Source organism: Erythrolamprus reginae, chromosome 1 (genome assembly GCF_031021105.1).
Source record: "Erythrolamprus reginae isolate rEryReg1 chromosome 1, rEryReg1.hap1, whole genome shotgun sequence".
Lineage (NCBI taxonomy): Eukaryota > Metazoa > Chordata > Lepidosauria > Squamata > Dipsadidae > Erythrolamprus > Erythrolamprus reginae.
In genome coordinates this window covers 394,350,539-394,356,800 of record NC_091950.1, presented here as the reverse complement: position 1 = coordinate 394,356,800, position 6,262 = coordinate 394,350,539, and positions in this window count along the sequence as shown.

The window sequence follows — 6,262 nt, the reverse complement described above, 5'->3', positions numbered from 1 at the left end:
GTACATACAATAAACAAGTCAAATAATTAGTAATAAGCCCTACATGGCATAGGGCCAGATTACCTGTGGGACCGCCTTCTGCCAGCGTCTGGTTAGGTCCCACAGAGTTGGCCTTCTCCGGGTCCCGTCAACTAAACAATGTCGTCTGGCGGGTCCCAGGGGAAGAGCCTTCTCTGTGGGGGGCCCGGCCCTCTGGAATCAGCTCCCCCCAGAGATTTGTACTGCCCCTACCCTCCTTGCCTTTCATAGGAATCTGAAAATGCACTTATGCCATCAGGCTAGAGGTCACTAGACACCAGCCTCTGCCCTCTGGATGTGGTAGTATGTATGTGAATGTTTGATTTTTAAAAGTTTATTTTTAAAAATAATTTTAAATTCATTATCACTATTAATTGGACCTAGAAATGTTTACATATTGTATTTTTGTTATTGAGAAGTTGTGAGCCACCCCGAGTCCATGGAGAGAGGCGGGATATAATGATAATGATAATGATAATGATGATGATGATGATGATAATGATAATGATAATGATAATGATAATGATAATGATAATGATAATGATAATGATAATGATAATGATAATGATAATGATAATGATAATGATAATGATAATGATAATGATAATGATAATGATAATGATAATGATAATGATAATGATTGAATGCCACGGAGAGGCTTACAACAAAATATAAGTCCAACTAATAAATAAATAAAATAAATAAAACCCTAATGAACTATCCAATCAAACCTACATACATACAGAAACAGTTGCAAATCAGACATTATAAGATGTTACATTCATGGCCCCAGGCCTGCCAGCAAAGTCAGGCCTTCACAGCCTTTTGGAAGGATAGTAGGGTCGGAGCAGTATGGACATTGAGGCGAGGAGTAGTTGGTGCCATAATGTCGGGGCAAACACAGAGAAGGCTCACCTCCATGGGCCCATCAACTTGCATTGTTTAGTCTGGAGGACTGGAGGAGGCCAATTCCTTGTGATCTGATCTGGGAGGTATATGGCAGGAGACGGTCTTGTAATTCTTAAAACAATATCTATCTTTATCAATTGTTTCTGTCTTTATCAATTGTATATTGGGTTTTTTTGGGTAATTGCGGGATATAGGGGATGCAGGGGATATTTATTAACCTATTAATCTGACGGGCCCCAGGGGAAGAGCCTTCTCTGTGGCGGCCCCGGGCCTCTGGAATCAACTTCCCCCAGAGATTAGGACTGCCCCCACCCTCCTTGCCTTTCGTAAGTTATTGAAGACCCATCTATGTCGCCAGGCAAGGGGTAATTGAGAGATCCCCAGGCTATTATGGTTTATGAATGGTATCACTGAGTTGTATGGTTTTTAATGAGATGGGTTTTAGATGTTTTTTAAGAATTGGATTTGTACATTGTTTGTTACTGTGAGCCGCTCCAAGTCTTCGGAGAGGGGCGGCATACAAATCTAATAAATTATTATTATTATTATTATTATTATTATTAAGTATTATTTTCTGTCTCATAAACTGTATATGGCTTGTTGTTATGCCCTTTGGTAAGAGGGCATTATAAATAATATTATGATTATGATTGTGATTGTTGTTGTTTGTTGTTATTATTATTATTATTATTATTATTATTATTATTATTATTATTATTATTATTAAATAGACTGGTCCTAAGCCATGTAGGGCTTTATAGGTAATAACCAACACCTTGAATTGTGACCGGAGACCAATTGGTAGCCAGTGCAGCGCACAGAGCATTGGTGTTATATAGATGTATCGAGGAACACCCATAATAGATCGTGTGGCTGCATTCTGGACTATCTGTAATCTCTGAACAGACTTCAAGGATAGCCCCATGTAGAGTGTGTTGCAATAATCTAGATGGGAGATAATGAGGGCCTGAGTGATAGCGCACAGAGCCTCCTGGTCCAAATAGGGCTTCAACTGGTCTACCAGTTGAACCCGGGCAAAGTTCCCCCTGGCCACAGCCAAGAGATATGGTCAAGGTTCTAGGAGGACACCCAAATTACGGACCCTTTCTGAGACCTTATCTATTCTATTAAACACTTAATAGAATACCATTAATAACAACAGCACTCGGTTGCTAGAAAAAAGGATTCGAATATGCTTTGCATATGTACTAATAGGGTAAAGTTTTTTTGTCCAGAAATACTTTTTTAATACAGTATTCAAAAATGTTGCCAGTGTTTATTAACCTTGTTTGGTCCTAAAAAAAAATCATATATAGCGACTAACTTCAGATAATACAGTTAATTAGACCAATTAAAAAACCCTAAGAATTGTATTTGCATTGTATCTTTATTTGGTTTTAACCTTGTCATAACATATTGAACCCTATTCAATCACAGAGCCACAGATCCATCTATGTTGCTGATGGTCAAACCACTCACAACAAAATTTCTTCATTCCATTCTGTTTGTAACAGTATAAATCCAAATAGATTCATTCCCCAAAGCCCAATTCCTTCTGCAAGAAAGTCTTTTATCCTTGAAATTATGTCCTCTTCTCTGAATCTCACTCCCACTCCTATTTTTCTGAGTCAGTAAACATATGGCTACTAGTTTACCAACCTTGAAGACTTTTTCCAGTGCCATCTGTCCCTTGTTTACAAAATGGTTGCCACTGGTGTGAAAATTAGAGATTTCTACCTAATCAGCTTCAACATTAGAGGAATAATAACTTGTTTCAATATATTCAAAGCATAAAACTAGGCAGAAAAAATGGTTAGATACCAGATGCTGCCTGTGCCTTCAAGTCAGTGACTGCCTCTACTAGTCACTGCAGTTTTGTTGCAATATTTCAGAAGTGAGTTGTCACTGCTGCCATTAAGCAAATTAAGTTAGTATTGTGGTTCATTAAGCAATAACTACTTCACAACTTCTTGCTATTTTCCAAGAACCAAAATTCCTGGGGAGACTAGCAGGAAGTTGCAAGTCTAAATGGTTTGTAAGCAGATTTGTATGCCGCCCCGAGTCTACGGAGAGGGGCGGCATACAAATCTAATTAATAATAATAATAATAATAATAATGTAATAATAATAATAATAATAATAATAATTTATTAAGAAGTTCATTACCTTAGTAAATTCTAACTAAATCTCTTTCTGGATTGGCATGTACAAGAAATCTTTTGAAGATGATTGTTCATCACATGTAGGAAAACCCACTTCTTCTAGTAAACCACCCCCTCCTCAGAATCTCTATAGAGATTTACAGGTCAAAGCAAGCACGTTGCATTTAATTTGGAAAAATAGGTGCAAGCAATACAGTTTTGCCAAAATAAATGAAAATGTTGAGAAGCATCCAATAGACCATGGCTGTCTCAAAGGTGTTTTTCAGAAGGCAACTGGAGCTCCTCCCCCTTGAACATGTTTTGCTTTTTATCCAAGAAGTTCAGAACATTTTCAAAGAAAAAACAAAAAAGTCCAGTTGTCTTTTGAAGAGCACCATTGGGATCCCAACTGAAATATGGAGGAGAGACATAAACCTTGCGACACTTCACAGCTCAATAAATGGGACAACATAGCCATAATTTTCAAGACAATTTTCAGGAAACAACCTTTGAGATAGGAGGAAAACAAAAACAAGGCTGTGCCTTCAATGTCCAACTCCTCAAGAAGTGTATGAGAATGGTATAAAATGGTGATTAGACATCCAGAGAAATAACCTTTGCGGAAAGAAAGTTGGAATTGTACTCAGGAAGGAAAAAAAATGTCTCACCAACCTTTAGAATGTTTTGAAACTGTTGCCAGGAATATAGATGGAATAATTATTGGTATTGAAAATTCAGTTTGCCTCTAGTTTGAGGCCAGCATGCCTTAAACCAGGGGTGTCAAATTCATGGTCCATGGGTTCCATGCATCACATGCTGCCCATGCTCAAAGTCCCAATATGTCAAGTGACGATGATGACACAAGTTCGACATCCCTACCTTAAACAATTAATTGCAAGAGAACAATTTGTGGGTGGGGATATATTTCAGTCTGCCATTTGCAGGTACTCCAGAGGTCATTTGGTTGGCCAATTGTGAGAATCAAACCACTGGACTTAGATACGTCTTGCCCTGCTTCATCACGGTTAGCGTGTAATGATTAAGATTAGATTAGATTTATTGGATTTATATGCCGCCCCTCTCAAGTCTTACTTAAGAAGAATGAACATGATTTTTCCAAAAGTATCTTTTCTTGTAATCAATTGAAATATACTGCTCAAAAAATAAAGGGAACACTCAAATAACACATTTATATCTGAATGAATGAAATATTCTCATTGAATATTTCATTTGCACAACTATTCCATTTGCACAACAGCATGTAAAATTGACTGTCAATCAGTGTTGCTTTCTAATTGGACAGTTTGATTTCACATAAGTTTAACTTGCTTGAAATTATATTCTGTTTTTTAAGTGTTCCCTTTATTTTTTTGAGCAGTGTTTTAAGAAACATGATATTGGATAGGATCATACACTGTGCTATGCCGTAATGCAGTGCTGGCTGAAGGATTCTGGGAGATGACACATCTTAAAATTGCTGAGATAGAGAAACAGTGCCCTAACACATTTGCTTGATGTTAGTTTAAACGTTGTGTAACTTAGGACATTCTCCCATTAGTGATTCAGTGTTTGAAAGAACACTTTGTTGTTTTGCCAAAATGAGGGTAGACTTTATATGACTGGATGGTGCTATGCAGACACCATAAGTTGTTAGCAAAGAAATAGCCTTAGTTACATTGTTAGAAATTTATATGATTATCATCAAATCCCAGTCTTTTGTTTTTCCCTAATAATATGAGGCAAGTTTTTTCTGTAAAGATCTATCAATCTAATCTATAAAACCAAAAGTCAAAGTTACAGCTCTTATTATAATTCTATCTACCTTGGCACCCAGGTCCCTGCAGGATTATCTGCCTCAAATAACACTGGTCAACACACAAAAAAATAATCAGCAAAGGTAATACTGTATGTCTGTTTGATGTGCTGATTCCAAAAATGTACTTAGTTTTGCTCTAACACATAAAGTTTTTGATATAGAAGCGTTTTTGTTATTACATTATTTCTACATTTTCAATGTACAGTATGTAGTAATTAATCTTCAAAGGGGGCAGCATAGAAACCCAATAAATAAATAAATAAATAAATAAATAAATAAATAAATAAATAAATAAATAAATAGATAGATAGATAGATAGATAGATAGATAGATAGATAGATACACACACACACAAACAAACAAACAAACAAACAAATAAATTTTCTTAATGTCGCCGGTATGTTTCCTATACAGTACCTTATAGTAATGATGCTGCTCTGTGGAAACTATACCTGCTACAGAAAAATTCTATACATTTTTGAAATCAGAGCAAAAAAAATGATTCAGTAAAGTACAAGGTCAACCTGCGTTGATTCAAAAAAAATTTTTTTTGTACACCTGTGTAACTAGAGGAGAGCCGACATTTATACTCTTCCCTAATAGCAACTACCATATGGAACATTTTTCCAATAAATATTTGGATGGCACAATCCCACCTTTCAGGAAAGCAGTTAAAATGGAGATAATGGTGGATATTTCAGGATGATCAGATAATCAGAGGATAATCAGAACTGCAGAAAAAATAATTGCTGCCAGCCTGCCTTCCATTGAGGACCTGTATACTGCATGAGTCAAAAAGAGGGTGGTGAAAATATTTACTGACCCCTCACATCCTGGACACAAATTGTTTCAACTGCTACCTTCAAAACGTCGCTACAGAGCACTGTATACCAAGACAACTAGACACAAGAACAGTTTTCCCCCCAAACGTCATCACTCTACTAAACAAATAATTCTCAACACTGTCAAACTTTTTACTAAGTCTGCACTTCTATTTCTACTAGTTTTTTCTCATCATTCCCATCAGCCTTTTCCTCCCACTTAGGACTGCATGACTGTAACTTGTTGCTCGTATCCTAAGATTTTTATTAATATTGTTTCTTCATTGCATATTTGGCCCCTATGACAATCATTAAGTGCTGTACTTCATGATTCATGACAAATCTATATTTTCTTTTATGTACATTGAGAGCATATGCACCAAGACAAATTCCTTGTGTGTCCAATCACACTTGGACAATAAATAATTCTATTCTATTCTATTCTTATTTATTTTAAGAATAACTACATCACTTGCGGCCGTCATTACAGATCATCTTTACTTCCCTCTCGTACCTAGCTAGCTGGGACATGTCTTCCCTTTTAACACCTAGCTGTG